The sequence below is a fragment of the Staurois parvus genome, unplaced genomic scaffold (assembly GCF_062004578.1).
Source record: "Staurois parvus isolate SC_StPar_1 unplaced genomic scaffold, SC_StPar_1.0 ptg000393l, whole genome shotgun sequence".
Lineage (NCBI taxonomy): Eukaryota > Metazoa > Chordata > Amphibia > Anura > Ranidae > Staurois > Staurois parvus.
In genome coordinates this window covers 1,115,748-1,136,740 of record NW_028318189.1, presented here as the reverse complement: position 1 = coordinate 1,136,740, position 20,993 = coordinate 1,115,748, and the positions used below count along the sequence as shown (strand labels likewise).

The following is a 20,993-nucleotide window of genomic DNA, read 5'->3' as shown; positions in this document are numbered from 1 at the left end:
ATTTTATATGTTTTCCATCTATACGAGCTTATTGCTTTATCTATTCATCGCACATAAGACTTTTTATGCTCATATTGATGTTAATGTGTTTCAGCAGAAATGCTGTGATTTGATGTCTTAATGTGTATGACGGTGTATTATTTATATATAATTTTGTTTTTAGCCCTGGGGGATTTTTCTGCCCCCAAAATGCATTAGCTATTGTTTTTCTGTCGGTTGTGACTTGATTCTCTCCACAGCATTCCATCAGCAACTAAAAAGGAAGTGATGTCTCAGGAAAATACGCCTTTAAAACCAACAAAACAAATGAGAGTGCATTGCAGCATGCTAAAATAATGCTTTACAAAAATTGTGCAGTTGTGTGAACAAGCTCTTAATGTTGATAAGGACATTTGAAATGATTTAACATGACTGTAAAGCCTTTCATTTTATATTTTTTTAAATAATAAACAGGTTTATAAGCTTTACCTAGCCTGTACAATGGAATTGCACAGAGCGGCCCAGAACCTCATCTTCTTGTGTCCCTTGCCGGCACTCCTGACTCTTCCTCTTCTTGGTATGTTACCTTAGGAAGCCAGCTCCTATCGTGGCACACCTGCATTCTCGATCCTGAGCAACGCTGCCTGTGCCCATTGACACAGACAGCGAGCATCAGTCTCGCCCCCCCACTCCCTCGTCACAAGGTTTGACTGACAGTAGCAGGAATCAATGGCTCCTGCTTCTCTCAGCAAAGCCTGTGAGAGCTGGTAGAAGAGGAGAGAGCCACTGCAGACAGGCACTGCACCGGATCAAATGAAGGCTCAGCTAAGTATTGGGGGGGTGAGGGGGGGGGGGCAATACTTTAATCTAAAAAACATTTACCTTAATGCAAGGAATGCATTAAGGTAAAACATGTTTAGGCTTTAGAGCCACTTTAAATCCTTGTGCAAGATTGTACTGAAATGCAATTATCTTTTTAAGGGTTTTAGGTTTGGCAGTGCAGATCACTATTGTGATTTATTTGCAGACAACAATATGTTAGGGAGTGTCTTTACCTACTATCATCCTAGCTTACTCATTTTTCAAATATATTTCTGATTATCTCTGAACTAGAAAAAGTAAATAACTAGAAATAAGAAATCCTAAACCTCAATATTCAGATCAGTTGATATAATTTTAAAGGGTTGGTTCACCCTTTCAGAAAAATGTAAAAGATGAACTAACATCCTACACCTTCCCCACTCATGTGCTTCCCACTCTACGTATCTCCATGGGTGATGAGCTGTCACTGCCCAACCAGCCAGTGTAGCAGTCCAGGGATTTGAAATCCCCCCTCCTTTTCTTCCATCTTTTTTTTTGCAGTGCTCTCAGGATGGATCAAAGTGATTCTCTGTGCCTGAGCTGACTAATCACAGTTTCTGTCCCAGAAACCCAACACAAAGAAGAGGGAGAAGAGCAGACATTCTTGATCCTTGAGCCGTTATATTGGCTGTGTGGGCATTGGCAGCTCATCACTCATGGAGGTAAAAAAAGAGTGGGGACCGGGCAGGTAGGGAAATTGTATGGTGTTCACCTTTTCATATTTTTCTGAAAAGTGGATTTACACTTTAAAATTAATTTTGTATTTTATTTAGAACACTCTAAACAACACATCAAATTTTGGGAAACCTATTCATTGTCTAGGTAGTGGTACTTTTAAACTAACGCCCCCCGCCCTCAACAAAAATAGACATCTCCTAGTTCGGTGAGCAAAAGAAAACGTATTAGAATTGCAGGCCTTGGATTGTGGCTTCACACTGCTAGGTAGCAGGTAGCCAGGTATAGCCTGCACTGGAGATACATGCCAGTGGGTTTCCTGTAGAACACCTTCATACATGTGAATTGAATACCTTTTCCCTGCAGGCCTTGAGGGAGACCAAAATACACATTTTTTTTTAGGCCAAGGTCTGCATGAGCAGCCTATTAGAAAAGAATAATTTAAAAAATATAATGCTCCGAGGACGCATGCGCGGCCGGCTTTGATGGACGCTCTGATCTGAGAGCTCCGTCCACCCGCCAGCACTAACCCGGCACACACTGGCCCAGGGAGACAACAACCCCACAGTGTCATCCCTGAAGCGTGCCCACACCTCTCCAGGCATGCCCCGCCGATGGAAAACCCCGGAACAGCCGGGTAAACTCACTAATTTCTTCCCGGCGGTCATGCCGGGAATCCAAGATGGCGCCGGCAGCAGCGTCCAGGGAGGCAGCAGGAGGCCTGAGGGGGACCACAATGACCAGCAAACAGATGCCAGGCTGCGGCACTCGCTTTATCCAGGGGACCCTGGTGAGTTGTCACCCCCACTGTCCCCCACAACTAGTAGCCCAGCCAAGTCTCGGCCATGACTAGACCATGACTTTGATCCCTCACTTCAGGCCCTAAACCTTCCGCCTATGCCACCCCACGCAGTATTGCCCGACATCGATTCGTTCCCAGTGTCAGATCAACCGCTGACGGAAATATCTATGAAGGGTATGCTGACATCACTGCGCCAGACATTAAATAATGATATCTCCACATCGCTGAGTCAAATTACTGCTGCGGTACAGCGACAGGAAAGCAGAATTCGCCATATTGAAAGTAACATGGGTGACGTAATAATAGAACACAATGATTTGATTGATGCTCACGCTGACCACACATCTGACATCGAACAAATTAACCTAAAATTGGCTGACCTGGAAGATCGATCAAGACGCAACAACATTAAATTTAGAGGGATCCCCGAATCAGTCACTAATGAGACACTATTACCCTACTTACAGCAATATATCAAATTCCTTATCCCATCAATCCCTGACCTGGAGCTAGCAATTGATCGTGCTCACCGATTGCCAAAAGCGACATTTTTGTCAGCATCTATTCCAAGAGATGTATTAGCCCGTATACATTTCTACCATGTTAAAGAAAGAATCATGATGGCTGCCAGGAATCCGCCCCCGGTCCCGCCATCACATGCTAATCTCCGACTATACGCGGATTTATCTAAAGCCACACTCCTCAATAGGAAAAAAATGATCTCCATAACCAAAGCTCTGAGAAACCACGGTATATCATACCAATGGGGTTTCCCCACAAAGCTCATAATACGGCACCTTGGCAGAATTTTTACGGTAAAAACCCTGGAAGCAGGCCTGGACCTACTTAAAGCCTGGAATATCCTTCCCGCGGATGCACAGGGAACTGCATCTGCCTCCATTCAACATATGGAGGCATCATAATCAGGAAGCGGCACACTTTCTCCTTAAAAAAACGTACTCTTCTCCCTAGAGGCTTTTTTTTCAACATACCATTTTCTGGCGATCGGCCAAAACTCGATGTTACCTGTTCAACATTTTTCTAATTGGCATGACCCCTTCGGTGGTCAAAGCCTGTTCTCACCCCCCAGTTCCCAAGTAGCAATGGATACTACTTGGTCTACTTGCATTTCTTGCAAGTGTTTTTTTACTGTTTTTTGTATCCTTACCTTCCCCCAGTTGAGGCACCATCAGACACGCAGCTACAACCCCAGCTATGAATACCCCGCACATGTCTGGAAAGCTCACCCTATTTCTCCAATCGAGCCTAACTCAATCTACAATAGCTTCACCGCACTCTCTCTCATAGAAATATCTGTTAACCTACGATCCCTTCAAATAACGCTCCAACTAATTGTGAACTCAGAGAAAATACGTACCAATGATTAATATCACATCTCTCAACGTACGAGGCCTAAACTCGCCGTTCAAGAGATCGATGCTAGCCAAAGAAGCCCGGAAATCCCAAGCCGACATACTCTTCATACAAGAATCCCACTTCGCTACGGGAAAAACTCCCAAATTATTTCTTCACCGCTTCACCCAAATATTTTTGGCAACCAACATCCAAAAGAAGAATGGAGTTCTTACTGCCATTAACGACTCTGTTTCATGCCGCATCATTTCGCAAACAGCCGATCCACAAGGGCGCTACCACATACTTGTATGCCAGCTTAATGACATAACCTACACCTTAGTGAACGTCTACGGCCCAAACTGCAAGCAGATGCGCTTCTATCATAAGCTCCACAAAGTCGTTGCCCGCCATAAACAAGGCAGACTTATTATTGGTGGTGACTTTAACATCCTGAACAACCCACATCTACACTCATCCTCCAGCGAAAGACCCGCCAAACTCAACTTTAATCAATTTCTGCATAACCATGACCTGTATGACATCTGGAGATGTCATCACGGTACTGAAAGAGACTACACATACTATTCCCCGCCTCATCTGTCATACTCTAGAATCAATTTTTTTGTGACTGATAAATGGACCCTACAACACGTAACGTCGTCCAAAATCGGGACTATAACTTGGTCTGATCACGCTCCAATCAACATATCCTTGGACAGCAATCAACGCTCGGCAATCCCGCCCATATGGAGACTAAACTCCGCAATTCTGAAGAATCCAGAGAACCAGAAACATTTGCTAGAAGCCCATAATCTCTTTTTTGACATAAATTCCACCCCTGATATCTCTATCACTACACTCTGGTCAACATACAAAGCTTACATGAGAGGTATCCTCATACAGCTGAATTCCCGTATTAACAGGCAAAGATCCCAACAAATTGACCAACTACTAAACTCCATTCAATCGAATGAAGAGATCAACAAATAGAACCCAACTCCCTCCACTGCCACAGCCCTAAACCGGGACAGAAACAAATTACGTACCATCTTACTCCATTACTACGATATTAACCTTCAAAAAACGAAATCCAAATTTTATGCTCTTGGCAACAAGGCAAACTCTCTTTTAAACAAAACCATTAAGCAAAAACGCCTTAAGACCAAAATCTCCACAGTCCAGCACCCCACCACACACACCCTGCTAACAAACCCACAGGATATAGCCAATGCTTTTGCCTCATATTACCAAACACTATATAACATAAAAGACGACCCAATTATGACCCAACCAACAAAATTGTCCATTGAACATTTTTTATCCAGCATCGACCTACCCCAAATTACTCAGTCCCAACTTGAATCTATTTCTGAGCCGATCTCTCCCAAAGAAATTGAAAAAATCATAAAAACCCTCCCCTTAAACAAATCACCAGGCAATGACGGCTTCACAAATGAATTTTACAAAACTTTCACACTCAACCTTACGCCACATCTCTCTGCCCTATATAATCAGGTTGCCTCTAAAGGGGAATTTCCCCCCGATATGCTCCAGTCAATAATTACTACTATCCCGAAGCCGGGCAAAGATCCCCAATTAGTCCTAAATTATAGACCGTTTTCACTTCTCAACACGGACATAAAAATATACGCTAAAATAATCACTCAACGATTGCTTCCTCTTTTACCTAAACTGATCCACCCAGATCAGGTGGGGTTTATACCGGGCAGACAAGCACCAGACGCTACCAGGCGAATTATATCCCTTCTACACCACCTCGAGTCTAATAAACAACCTTCCCTTCTCCTATCATTAGATGCGGAAAAAGCATTTGACAGAATCCATTGGCAATTTATGACACTTACACTCCAAAAATTTGGAATAACAGATTGGATGCTATCGGCAATTCTATCCCTATATTCAAATCCTTCTGCCAGAGTCCTAACCAACGGTACTCTCTCACAACCCTTTTCTATATCTAACGGAACCAGACAAGGTTGTCCACTTTCCCCTATAATTTTTGCCCTACTTATTGAACCGTTAGCATCTAACCTTAGAAATGACCCGAACTTCACGGGTTTCACCTATCTACATAAGGAACATAAAATTAGTCTGTTTGCGGATGACATTATCCTAATGGTCACAAATCCCTATAAGTCGCTTCAGTCAATACGCACCCATATCCATAACTATACTGCAGTCTCATATTATAAACTTAATGAACCCAAATCATCTATACTGAACCTTTATACACCTACTGCAACCCAAAAATTTCTCTCTAAACATTTCCCGTTCACCTGGGAAACGAACAGCATCCCCTACCTGGGGATCAAACTCACTGTTTCTACCAATCAGCTTTATACCAATAATTTCCAACCACTGCTTGACACTGTCCCACAGGAGCTTAAAAACCTTCGCACATCCATGCTATCGACACTAGGCAGAATAGCTACCTTGAAAATGTGCATATTGCCCAAAATTCACTATATATTCCGTACACTCCCTATCCCGGTTCCCAGCACTTTCTTTTCTAAATTACAAGTAACTCTAAACAAATTCTTATGGAACTCAACAAGACCCAGATATACCACGAATCTCCTCATACGTCCACCCTCCAGGGGAGGAGCTGGACTTCCGCATTTGAAATCGTATTATCAAGCTGCCCTACTAGACCAACTTTTTTTCTGGTGGCACCCTACCTCTGAAAAGACCTGGTCCACTATGGAAACCTCCCTGACTTTACCACACCAACTCACTGACAGTCTATTCATACCCCAAATACTCCAACCTAAACCTCTACAAAAACACCCCTGCATACAAGCCTCTTTGACCGCTTGGTTTGACTTTTTAAAGTATAACCAGCTAAACAAAGATGCCCTGTGAACCCCTATCCCATTATCCTCCCTACATTTCCTCATTCCTCAACTAAACCTGACAATGTGGAAAGCTGCTGGTTTACTCAATTTGCAGGACATACATACTAAAAATACATTAGACTCATTCTCTAATATCCAAAAGAAGTTTCACCTCACTGATAAAGAACAATTTACACACATGCAAATAGCCCATGCACTGCACGGAACGAACTTACCACTGGCGGTGAACATCCCCGTAATGGCGCACCATTTCTTTCAGAGAACATCCCACCCGAAGAAAGGAATCTCAACTTTCTACACAATGATGATTGAATCACTATTCACCACATATACCACTCCAATAACCAACTGGGAAAAAAATCTTTCCCAATCAATAACTCCACACACATGGGAAAAAACGTTCACCATCACCTTTAAAGCTTCAAAATGCAGCACCCATTGGGAGGCATATTTGAAGACCCTCCACCAATGGTACCTAACCCCTACCAAGCTATCTTTATACTACCCCCAACATTCTCAAGCCTGTTGGAGACATTGCGGAGAAACGGGCTCACTCCTCCACCTACCCTGGGCATGTAAATCCCTCAAATCCTATTGGAACAAGATTTTTCAGATAATCTCCTCAATCACGGGAACTCAGGTAACCCCTAATCCGGCTCTAGCTCTTCTCCACATCGGAATCGATAAATTCCCTATAAATTCGCGTACCATTATCATCCATACTCTAGCAGCCGCAAAAATTAACATCACCAAATTATGGCGATCCACTACCACTCCCCTTCTGTCTCGCCTCATATCAGACTTAAATCACCAATGTGAGATGGAAAAAAGATTTGCCCTCCACAACGCTTCTTACGACAAGTTCACCAACCAATGGTCTCGATGGTTAAAAAATCCTAATTGCTCATTACACTGATAGCCAACAAATACTGACCTATTATATCCTACCCTAACTGTTTTGGTGCCTTCCTATTCCCCCCCCCCTATCCCCCCCCCCTATCCCCCCCCCCCCCCCTTATGTTTGATATCTTACTTTTTTTTCCCTAACTACACGCTACTACTGCACCAACTTGGTTCACATCTCATCGAGCATACCTCTCATGTATAAAAGACAAGAACCTTTAGATCCCCGGCCTAACGGCGGGGACCATTATGTTTTCTACCCCTTATGCTGTGCTCATACCATTGTGAACCTTTCATGTTTATGTTTCTATATCCTCACTTATATGTTGAAATCCTTCAATAAAGAATATTTGAATATAAAAAATAAAATGCTTCAAAGTATTCGTAAGATACTTGCAATTATGTGGGAGTAATAGAGAAACATTAGTTGCACAATAATTGTTTTTTAAGCATATAGAGGATTAAGATGCATTCCAATCAAAAAGAGCAAAATGGCAGCTGATGGCATTTAGGCATCCCACAGGAGTTTGAATAAAACTGTTCTGAAGGACATGTAATTATTAATAAATAATGGAAAGATTTTTAAAAAATTATGAAAATGTCAAACTGGAATTTAAAATTGGACTAACAATTAAACTAAAAATTAAACTGTAGTGGTTTCTGTGCTAAACTATTTTTACTTCTCACACTGGATATTAGAAACATTACATAGTTTCATCCTTTATAAACCATCTTTTCATTTTCCAGTTGCATTGTATGTTACTGCTCCAAATGATATAGGAAAATGTATCTTTTATGCTGTGTTGCAGGGAATAATTACGTCCTTACCCAAGGACAGTTCATTTTGTGTTTTTGCTTTGCTTTATAATTGTAGTGAATATAAGTATAGTACATACAAAAGTTGTGTAAGATGTTTACCTGCTTTTTCTGCCTCATACATACACTATATTGCCAAAGGTATTGGGACACCCCTCCAAATTATTGGATTCAGGTGTTCCAATCACCTCCATGGCCACAGGTGTACAAAATCAAGCATCTAGGGCCTAGGCAGAAGACTGCTTCTACGAACATTTGTGAAAAAATGGGTCGCTCTCAGAAGCTCATTGAATTCAAGCATGGTACCGTGATGGGTTGCCATCTGTGTAGTAAGTCCATCCTTGAAATTTCCATGCTACTAAATATTCCATGGCCACTTGTTAGTGGTATTATAACAGTGAAAGCAACTGGGAACAACAGCAACTCCATGTAGGCCACATAAAATGACAGAGCGGGTCAGTGCATGCTGAAGCACACAATATGCAGAAATTGACAACTGTCTGCAGAGTTGATAGCTAAAGACCTACAAACTATGTGTGGCCTTCAGATTAGCACAACAACAGTGCGTAGAAAGCTTCATGGAATGGGTTTCCATGGACGAGCAGCTGCATCCAAGCCTTACATTACCAAGTGCAATGCAAAGTGTTGGATGCAGTGGTGTAAAACACGCCGCCACTGGACTCTAGACCAGTGAAGATGTGTTCTCTGGAGTGACAAGTCATGCTTCTCTGTCTGGCAATCCGATGGACATGTCTGGGTTTAGCAGTTTCCAGGAAAACTGTACCTGCCTGACTGCATTGTGCCAAGTGTAAAGTTTGGTGGAGGGGGGATTATGGTGTGGGTTGTTTTTTTTCAGGAGTTGAGCTTTGCTCCTTAGTTCCAGTGAAGGGAACTCTTAAGTTGTCAGCATACCAAGAGATTTTGGACAATTTCATGCTTCCAACTTTGTGAGAACAGTTTGCGGATGGCCCCTTCATGGATGGAACAGTTTGGGGATGGCACCAGCGCACAGAGCAAGGTCCATAAAGACATGGATGAGCGAGTTTGGAGTGGAGGAACTTGACTGGTCTGTACCTCAACCCAATAGAACTCCTTTGGGATAAATTAGCGGAGCCAGGTCTTCTCGTTCGATATCAATGCCTGACCTCACAAATGCGCTTTTGGAAGAATGGTCAAACATTCCCATAGACACACTCCTAAACCTTGTTGACAGCCTTCCCAGAAGAGTTGAAGCTGTTATAGCTGCGAAGGGTGGGTCAACTCAACATTGAACCCTACGGACTAAGAATAGGATGCCAATACTTTTGGTAATATAGTGTATCTTGTATCTCTACACGCCCATACACACACATACACCTTTTTGCTAGTTATACTCTTAAATCATGTGTCAGTGTGTTCTGTGCAGACGTAATTTCATGTGTGCTTATTTTGGACATTGCAAACGCTGATTGGTCGGGATCTATTTTTAAGGAAGTTAATTGCCTGTGCTATGGTAGCTCATTATAGAATTTGGCTATTGGCTCTGTGTGTGCACTATACTTGTGATCTTCTCTGTCAGTATGGCTTAGTTTCATGCTTGCAAGTGGGCACCTGCTCCATCTTTGATTTGCTTCTGACTGCTGCCTCTCGATTTGATTCTGATGCTTCATCTTGATTGACTGTCTCGCATGACCCATTGGTGCCATATCTGTCTGGTTTTGATCTCTGATCCATTGCAATGTTTGGGACTGTCTGATGTTTGGGAAAAACACACATAAAATTTGAAAACAAACAAAAGAACAAGGTGCCCCAGCCTAGTAAATTACTGTAAAACTGTTTAATGAATAAAATGTATATCAAAATACTTACAAAGGGAGAAAAATCACAAGCGTATCATAAACCAATCGCCACCAGACGCATCACCATCAGGTAAGGTGCAGCTGACACGTTTCGAGGGTTTATGATATGTGTGTGTCTTTTCTCCCTTTGTGCCTATTTTGATATACATTTTTTTTTCATTAAACAGTTTTACATTAATGCACTAGGCTGGTGCACATTTTTGTTATTTATTTCAGGTACTTCTATAGCGCCATCAATTTACGCAGCGCTTTACCTATATATATATTGTACGTTCACATCAGTCCCTAACCCTCAAGGGGCATACAATCTAAGGTCCCTAACTCACATTCATACATATACTATGGACAATTTAGACAGGATCCAATTAACCTACTCTTTGGAGTGTGTTAGGAAACCGGAGTATTTGGAGGAAACCCATGCAGGCACAGGGAGAACATGCAATCTGCAGGCAGGTGGTGCCGTGGTTGGGATTCTTATGCTTGTTTATAGTCCTGGTTCTCCCCAAATTGAAGAGGGCAGCAAGGGGTGTTGCAGCAGTGGTGATCATTTGTGATGAGTGACTTGTTCCATATAATTGAATTTACAAATAAAACCCCATGTTATCACTAAAATCCACTGCTATTGCACTCAGTTTATAATGTATTGTTGCTAGTCATATCTATTATATGAAAACAATCCCTTCTTACCCATTATCTGTATTTGAGATCATTTTCTAGTAGTAGTGGCAGTTACTTAGCACATTTTAGGAGCCTCTGATGTTTGCTAAGAATGCTGTGATTGTACTATCAAATAAAGGGCAGTTGTATATCGACAAGGTGGATCTGTAGTACTTTAATATGTTTATTATTTGCAAGTTGGAAGGGGTAGTAAGTGATGAGTTAAGACAACAGTAGCAGAGGCGACTGTGATCTATCCATAGTGTAGAAATGTAAATCCGTCCTGTATCAAATGTTTTTTTTATGCACTGACATAGACCCAGTCTGTCAAGAGAGTATGTCATCTGCTGACATGGTACTATCCACAGCCTCATTTACGCTTTAATAAGATACAGACGTTGAGTCCAACATGATTCTTCATTCTGATACTGTATGTGCAGTACAGATGATGTTTTTCCAGTTTTTTGACATGTAAGAAGGTAATGACTTTCCTAAGCCATGTCTGACTGACACTGTGGGATTTATTTATTAAAGCTGGAGAGGAAAAATCAGGCTCACTTCTGTATGGAAACCAATCAGCTTCCAGGTGTTATTGCCAAAGCTTAATTGAACAAGCTGATTGGTTTCTGTGCAAAAGTGAGCCTGATTTTGCACTCTCCAGCTTTAGTAAATAAACCACTGTGTGACAATTTACTACAGTGGATTATTAGATGTGATATAGGGGATCTCACTACACATGGAGGACAGCACTACAAGGACTTGGGTTAGGCTAGGGCATGAGAACTGTTACAAGTACAGGTCATCAGATGAACTGCTGCTGAAAATATGCTCCTTCCAAATTATATATACATATGCAGGGACGTATTTACCACAAGGCAAACAAGGCATTTACCTAGGCTGGCATTTTTCAGGGGGGCAGCACTGCACTGACACAGACCCAGTCTGTCAAGAGAGGCAGCACTGCCCCCCTGAAAAATGCCACCCTAGGTAAATGCCTTGTTGGGGGGGGGGGGGGGATTTTTGTGTTGCATAGGACAGCACAAAACCTAAATACACCACTGTGCATATGTATCATTAAAATATACTACAGCAAGACCTAAATCATGACACATACTCCAGTATAGACAAGTATAGTGTTTATATTGCTGACAATATATACTGTATGCAGTGGTAGTAATAAGTACATTTAGCTTGGGAACTTTGGTTTGGTTGATAACCAGAAGTGCTGATCCAATGCTGAATTTGTGTAGCATTCATGGAATGAGATTTTTAAACTTGATTATGAATTTTGAACATTGCAGCTTGGTTTTTGGTAAGCTGTTGCTAGAATGTGTTGGAAGACCAGCACTGCCTAGTTTCTAGGACAAAGTTGTCCTGTTTTTATTGGGTGCTGGAAAAAGGTATGTGGGTTATTTAAAGTAATTAATTATATAGTTCAGAAATAGAAATTTGTAGGAAATCTGGAAGTGCTGATTGTTATCCATTATTTTTTTTATGTTGTATGCCTATTGGTAAGGCAACCTCCAATAATTTCAAAATTCTAGAGTGTGTTTTTTATTATTTGCTCTGTAACCACTTCCTTTTGTGTACAAGCAGCTCTCAGTAGGAGAGCTAAGCTCATATTAGCATTGTTTGTTTAGCTAATTAGTGCATTCCTTAATTAGTTTTATTAGGTCAATGCCATGCAGCTTATTTAATACACCAAAATGACAGATAATGTACAACTGGGATTTATCTTAAGCCTGATTATTTTTAGGATAGATTCTGATAAGACTGTATAATTGGCTGTAATAACCTGAGAAAACCAAATACAATGAGAACCATTCAATGCTTTCCTCATTTTAATTTTTTAATGTATTTTATACAACCTTAAGCAATATGTTGTTAAAATGACAATCACACACCTGAATCTATTCATTTCTACAGTGGAATGTGCAAATTTCAGTACTTATACCAACCAATGCAGATGTTGTACTAGGCTGACTTCAGTGGACTGAATTTTCTTTGGTTGATATAGATTAATGCACTTTGAAATTAACACTCTTTGTTCTGGCATTGCTTGTTAAAAATACTGAATTGTTTGAAAAAAAAAATAGAGGGATACGAAATTGTAGGTTCTGCACAGAATAACCAAGTTAATTGTGAATTTTTTTTTCCTATTGTATGTTAGAAATTAAAGAGTAAGTCGGTAGGATTTATTTTAGTAAAGGCACCCTTTGAAATCCTGCAAAATCTGCAAAAGTCATCCCATTCTGAAGTGTAAAAGCTAAGCGAATAGTTTTACATAACCCAACAACATCCACATATGTGTGCCACCCAATTTTGCAAACTGGCAGTGACTAGTATTCTAGCATTTCTCTTCTTCCTCATTTTCTCAAATTCTCTGTGCTAACATGACCCCAGTGCTGATGGAGAGGGCCAGAGGAGGGGCAAACAAAATGTTATGTAGGTGGCCAACATCCTGACTATTAACCAATTATGTAATTTCTTGGTAGAATGCTAGTGGCTGGCCAGCACGGTTCCCAAGGTTGTAATGCTGCACAATGAAAACCTGTGGCTTTGTGTAACAAAAAGGCAGGTATGGTCCACTTTTTATCTTATTGCCAATTTTTGGGCAATTTGTGGCAATTTGCAGGCATTTTGCCAAGGCACCCCAGAAGAACCCAGAAGGCACCCTGGTTGAAAAAGGCTGACTTAGGGCATGTGATGAAATTTCTCTTAGCTTAGTGAATATGGTGAAAAATCCCTTCGCTAAAACTGCCAAAACATGGGCAAGCGAAAAAATAAACTGTATTCTACCCTGTTTTTTAAACTAAGGGAAAATACCCTTGCAAGGTGAACAACTTATTTCCCTTTAGTAAATAAACCCCATTGCTTTTGCTTCATTGATCTGCTTTTTCTTAATGAGACCTAATATATCTTTACTCAAAAATACAGTTTTTTACAGATTTCTAATAAATATGTTTAGAATACTAAATTCTAGATAGATTTCTGTTAGAGAAGGGGCCTGTTCATACTATATGCATTAGGCCTCATTTAGGCCACTGCAGTGATGTGCACTTTTAAAAAAGTAGGACATGCACTACTTTTTCTCTTTCGCTCATTGATGGATACAGCTTCACGTCTCTCTATATTCATGACTGATAAGGTTTTATAGCTCCACCTACCAAGAGAAGGACACTAGGCAGGAAAGTGTTCGGCAGTTCTCTGTGCATTAAAACCCCTCTCACTGCATAGGCCACTAGTTCTTCTGCCTAGTTTTTCAGGAGTATGAACCTAATTCCCTGATGTGACTTGTGGTCCCACTGATTTTTTTTTTTTTGTTATCTTTTTTTTTTTAAGCGGAGGATGTTCAGTCAACAGCCAGGCTGGATGATGGGCTGGATATTTGAAATCCAAGTGGTCACCCCAGTCTGGCCATCGAGCACAAGCAGGGCCTTAGCTACATGCTGGGTTGGCTGCGACAGCCCCAACCTGAACGTCTTGCGGGGACACATATGACTGGTCTGAGTCTGTGTCAGTGTTATCCTGACTGATAGCCCCTCCCCCACTTTGGTAGAGAGGTGGGTCTGTCACAGGAGCCTTACGCTCATGCTCTGCTGGACTGGTAAGTAGCTGCTCCCTCCCCTTCTTGACTAGACACAGTGTGGGGCGCGGGTGCTCCTTGGGGGGGGATTAGTTCTGCAGATGTCCTTCCCTCCTAACATTTCCCTGGCCTCTGATATCCCGTACTGATGTGGACTTCTGGGTATCCCTGAGGGGGGAGTTGGTCCCTTCCAGTTTGGCATGGGGGACACTGTTGGGTTACCTCCAGAGGGTCTGAGATGGCTGTATAGCCGGCATGTGCTCCTGAGGGGCCGGCAACCATTTTCATGTAGCCACAGTGGCCATTTTAATGGGGGTCTCAGCAGTCATTTTCATGTACTTTGCCACGGCAGCCATTTTGCTGTGGATCTATTGCATAGCCTTGCATGACTAGGGATGAACGGGCTGACATTTTCTTGTGGTGGTCGGAGGGGAAATGGGAGTGGGTACCTGTCAAAATGAGGTAAACCAACATCCCCCCCAATTCCTTACCAAGAGTGGGGGAGGAGGCCTTAAAGCAGAATTTCCCCTTTTGGGTGGAGCTCCGCTTTAAGGAGATATTTGGTCCCCTGGGTCTTCGGGACACAGGCTCCAAACCTTTTAAGGCCACCTGTGGGCAGAAATTCTGTCAAAATGGGACAGATGTCCTCTCTCTCTCTGGACAACCAGATTCGCCTGGATCCGTCGATGATGGTGCTATGGGCTGTAAGTCCTTTCTCCCTCTTCATTGGACAATATTCACGATGGATGCCAGTTAGTATGGGGAGGAGCCCTGGGTATGATTTCAACTCAAGGCTGCTGGACTCCAGAGGAAGCTTGACTGTCCAGCTATGAGCAATTGGGTTATACCTGGAGCACTAGTTGGATTGTCTCCGGGGGCTGCCAGTCAAGATTTCAATGGCACCATGGTGTCCTATATCCATCACAAAGGGGGCACAAGGGAAGGGGAGGAGCCTGAACATGGCGGCCGAGGAGAGGGCAAGGCAGTAGCTCCCTGCTACTTCCCGACCTCCCCAGGGGCCCTCTAGAGTTATGTAAAGGAGGGGCAGACTCACCAGAGTGCGGAAGGCCTTGGTAGAGTAGCCGGAGAACCGGGGATGTTCCCCTATTCATACATTCGATATGCATGGGGGAATTCTCCCACTGTACTGGCCAAATTTAAATCCATGTATGTGACATACAATAACCACCCACACCAATAAATTAATACATAAACAAATTTTAAGTTGTAGCTGGCAGCTCTTGTCCCACAGGTTGTGAAATAAATATGTGATACCAGTGGTGCTTGCTAACCACCATCATCCATAAACGGACCCTATATTTCAAATGTGTTCAACAATACATAATGACTTGTGCAGATATCAATAAGAGTTCATATGTATGCTTAAATTCATAATAGTGCAAATAATAATAGAAAATCCACATATGCTTCAAACGTGTTCCATAAACTTCTGCTTATTGTAAATAACTTAAAATTCCATATACAGTGAAGAAAATGCTTGTGTCCACTGTTCCCACAATTTAGGATAACTTCAATACAACCAGCCTGCCCATGAATCGAATCTTGGCTTGTCTTTGCTGAACCTGCCGAGATTTGATCCAGCTATGGCCAGGTTACATTTCTCACCCGCTTCCACTGAGCCCAGATAACTAATGTAGGGAGCAGGGAGCAGGTCATTTCAAAGGTTGGAGATCTACTTTACAAATCATATAAAACATAACCGGTGAAAGTAGATAGCAAAGTGTATGTCCGGTCTGTTTAGGTTTTCTGAACTCCTGGGGAGTTGAATCAGCCATTGGACTTATTCTGTGTCCTAGAGACTGAAGAGGTGAGATTTTGTTCTACTTGATCCCACAGATTTACAGAACCAGAAGATGCCTCATGCATTACAGAGTCTGAGACTCTGCCAGTGAAGGAAATGTAATGGTCAGCATTGGACGCTATTAAGCTTTTAGGATTTTTTTCCACTAAACTTCCTGTAACACATGGTTACAAATTGCCATCAGCCTTTTAATCACCTCCCAACCACCATATGTACAGTATATATACGTTCTAGATAAGTGTTCATACATATATATATATATATATATATATATATATATATATATATATAAGGATTATGCACAAAACACACAAACACATTCATGGAGTTCTGCCTTAACATATCATTGTGCAGTGGACCATCAATGGCAATGGAATAACATCCTTCAGGTATGCTTCAGCCCTCCTCAGATCAGGGGATCTAGTAGACGACTGTAAAAGAGCAGTGCAGAAAAGCGTAGTGCATTTCTGAAGGTTTATTGCATGAAAGACATACAGGCAAATGAATACTCACAAAGGTGAAATATGTATAGTCATAATCCAGTGCCGGAATAGTGTGACCAAACACTCCTTGACGCTATACACTATGTCTTTCCTTCAATAAACCTTCAGTAATGCACTAGGTGTTTGCACCCTCCTGTGTGCTCTTTTATATACCTGGATTTTGGCTGCAGTAATGATTCTAATATCAAGATTTTCAGCTAGCGATGGGCTTTACTGTAAAAGTGATCAAGCTCTCTACAGCTGCCCGATGACTTTAACAGTGCTCAGAAGAGGACACTCTTACAGCCACCGCCTGCCACTACAAGCAGTCAGGTTGGTTGTGTTATAAATGAAGCCAGTTTCAGTTCTTTGTTTACTTGGTCGTTATTGGCCAGGGAGGCAGCTGAGCAAACCAATCTGGGTTTTTATTGACTACTTTGAAGGGTAGAGGAGGGATTGGGGGGGTCTAATAGACCTCTGATTTCTCAATATATAGTACATGTCATTGCCCAAACAGTCACAAGGGCTGTTTTTTATCTCTTGTAATAGCAATAAAGTTGAAAAAAAAAATTCAAAGCACCCCTGTCCCCCCATGCACATGCGCATATGTGCACTTAGGTCCTGTACGCATATGGTGATTGCACCACACGTGGTATTGTGTTCATGTACACTAAAATGCATTTAGGTGTATTTTGTCCTGAAAATTTGTGTTTGATAGATGGCTGCACAAATATCTTGCAACATAAAAAAATGTTACAACAACCATTTTATTCTCTAGGTCCCCTGCTTTCAGAAAACATTAAATGTTTCAGGATTCCAAGTAATTTTCTAGCAAACAAATGCTGATTTTTACAGGTATGGGAGAAATGTCAAAATTGGCCCGGACCGTAAGTGGTTAAGTTAGTTCTTGTGTCTTGGACACTGCAATATATTGTATTACAGAAGTGTTTGGAACTGGTAAATTTGCAGCCTATTAAACTCACTTCTAGAAAAAGTGGTGATCACATAGCAAATAAATATTTATAGACCGCAACCTACTTTCAATTACAAGAAAACATGAATTACTATTGCACAATTACCTGTGTGACAAGATCCTAAGCTGCAACTTAATTGACGTTGAAAAGGAAAATCTCCATGTCATTTATACAAGTTACAGTAAAGAATATAGATTTATCCCTAAGAACATAGGAGAGTTCATATGCTCAAGACCTTTGTGTTTCTCAAACCTTAGGCACAGAAGAAAAACCCGTTCCCATGAAATCATCAAAGGAAATATATGCTCTTTATTTCTTGTTTCACCAGCAGTTTAAAAATACCCCTAGCTATGAATGGAGTATATTTAAATTTCCAAATCTCATTGCCTATGTAGAAAAGATTGTGGACATAATTCAGAGGTACATGCCCCCAGGAGCACATATGAGTCAATGTGAAGAGATCATTTTGAGATGAGACTTTGCTAGGCCAAAATGGATTGTGTAATCTTATGTTGTAAAATAAATCTAAAACAAAACGGTTAAGTATGGACCCAGGACAATTACAAGCCAACAAAAATTTGTTGCCTTTCTCTCGCCAGTTTTTATTTTGCCTCCGTCCTTGCAAATGGAAGTGCAGTTAGAGATTAAGGTCTCAGACTATCGCCTTAGTCTGTGTTCTCATCGGTGCAGAATGTGGCAGTCTGATTTCTTTATTCACATTTATTCTTACTTTTAAAATATTTCTCATGTAATTTTTTTTACATATATGTAATTACCTTTCTTTCACCATTTTAACTATTCTTTACTTTGTCTGCCCACTTTTTACAATTTGCTGGTTGTTTTTGCTGATCTGTTGATATGTGGTCTGCTATGTTGATTTACAAGATGGCCATTGGAACCAACCTAACCCTACTATTTTCCCTGCTGAAATATACTATATTGCCAAACGTATTGGGACACCCCTCCAAATCATTGGGTTCAGGTGTTCCAATCACCCCCATGGCCACAGGTGTATAAAATCAATCATCTAGGCATGCAGACTGCTTCTACTCACCAGAGCTCAGTGGATTCAAGCACTGTACTGTGATAGGTTGCTACTTGTGCAATAAGTCCATCTGTGAAATTTCCTTGCAACTAAATATTCCACGGTCAACTGTTGGTGGTATTATAACAAATGGAAGCAACTGGGAACAACAGCAACTCCGCCACAAAGTGGTAGGCCACGTAAAATTACAGAGCAGGGTCAGCGCATGCTGAACCGCACAGTGCACAGAAGTCGACAACTGTCTGCAAAGTCAGTAACTAAAGACCTCCAAACTTCGAGTGGCCTTCAGATTAGCACAGCAACAGTGTGTAGAGAGCTTCATGGAATGGGATTACGTGGCTGAGCATCTGTTTCAAAGCCTTACATCACCAAGTGCAATGCAAAGCGTCGGATGCAGTGGTGTAAAGCACGCCGTCACTGGACTCTAGAGCAGTGGAGACGTGTTCTCTGGGGTGACAAATCACAGTTCTCTGTCTGGCAGTCTGATGGGCATGTCTAGGTTTGGCGATTCCGAGGAGAATGGTACTTACCAGACTGCTTTGTGCCAAGTGTTCAACCCGATAGAACACCTTTGGGATGAATTAGAGTGGAGACTGTGAGCCAGGCCTTCTCGTCCGACAATGCCTAACCTCAGCATTGTGCTTCTGAAAGAATGGTCAAACATTTCCATAGACACACTCCTAAACCTTGTGGACAGCCTTCCCAGAAGTGTTGAAGCTGTTATAGCTGCAAAAGGTGGGCCAATTCAATATTGAACCCTACGGACTAAGACTGGGATGCCATTAAAGTTCATGTGCGTGTAAAGGTAGGCATCCCAATACTTTTGGCAATACAGTGCATGTTATTCTGTTTAGCCACAACTTCCCAACTGGATCACATCCCTACCATATTTCTTCCTAGTTCCTTCTTTCTTTCATCCTTTCTTACCTTCTTATCCGTCTTTCTCTTACTATCCCCCTTCCAACCTTTATTAATACTTTCCGCAATGCCACGATGATAAAGGAAAAAAAAAAAGAGATATTAAAGGTAGAATTAAAAAAATAAACAAACAGTTTATACTTACCTGCTCTATGCAAATGGTTTTGCATAGGGTAGCCCCAGTCCTCCTCTTTTCAGGTCATCCACCAGTGCTCCTGGCTCCTCCTCTTCTCCAAGTGCCCCAATAGCAAGCTGCTTGCTCTGGGGACACTCATGTATGCACACTATGGAGCCCCGCTCTGTGTGTCCATAAGACACACAAAATAGGGCTCAGCCCAGTCACCCAATTCCTCCTCAATGGCTCTGATTGACAGCTGGAGCCAAAGTGTAGGTTTCCCATGCCATGCGACCTCTTACTAATATGTCATTGCTGTGAAGTATTGAGTATAAATAAAGATTTACAACAATTACAGAAGGGAAAGTTCGTTTTTCTGCATGTTTTTCAGCATGTAAAAAGGTAAGCATAATTTTTTTTTTTTTTAATCAGAGTGAATCTTTATTGAACATTTTTAAGAATATAGATTCCACAAATTCTCAAAGCATAGCATCCAGTGCATCAAGTCAGATAAACTACTTTACTATGGTAAAGAAAAACCCATTCACAATATCCAGACAAGTGAAGGACACTCTCCAGGAGGTGGGTGTATCATTGTCACAATCTCCAATCAAGAGAAGACTTCATGAGAGCAAATACAGAGGGTTCACCACAAGGTGCAAATTATTCATAAACCTGAAGAATAGAAAGGCCAGATTAGACTTTGTCAAAAAACATCTACAAAAGCCAGACCAGTTCTGGAAAAGTATTCTTTGGATGGATGAAATGAAGATTTATCTGTACCAGAATGATGGGAAGAAAAAAGCGTGGAGAAGGCTTGGAACAGCTCATGATCCAAAGCACACAACGTCATCTGTAAAACATGGTGGAGGCAGTGTGATGGCATGGGCATGCATGGCTTCCAGTTGCACTGTGTCATTGGTGTTTATTGATGATGTGACAGAAGACAGAAGCAACTGGATGAATTCTGCAGTGTTCAGAGATATACTGTCAGCCCAGATTCAATCAAATGTAGCAAAGTTGATTGGACGACGCTTCCCAGTACAGATGGACAATAATCCAAAACACACTGTAAAAGCAATCCAGGAGCTTTTGAAGGAAAAGAAGTGGAATATTCTGCAATGGCCAAGCCAATCACCTGATCTCAACCCAATTGAACATGCATTTCACTTGCTGAAGGCAAAACTAAAGGCAGAAAGACCCACAAACAAAGAACAACTGAAGACAGCTGAAGTTAGAGCCTGGCAAAGCATCAGAATGAAGGAAACCCAGTCTTTGGTAATGTCCA

The 20,993-nt window shown here is 41.6% G+C and overlaps 1 protein-coding gene across 1 annotated transcript in view; it reads left to right on the top strand.

The window, feature by feature from the left end:
• Positions 1-20,993, top strand: part of PALD1 (phosphatase domain containing paladin 1) — a 419,780-nt gene that overhangs the window by 35,037 nt on the left and 363,750 nt on the right. The gene's annotated exons all lie outside the window — the stretch shown is intronic.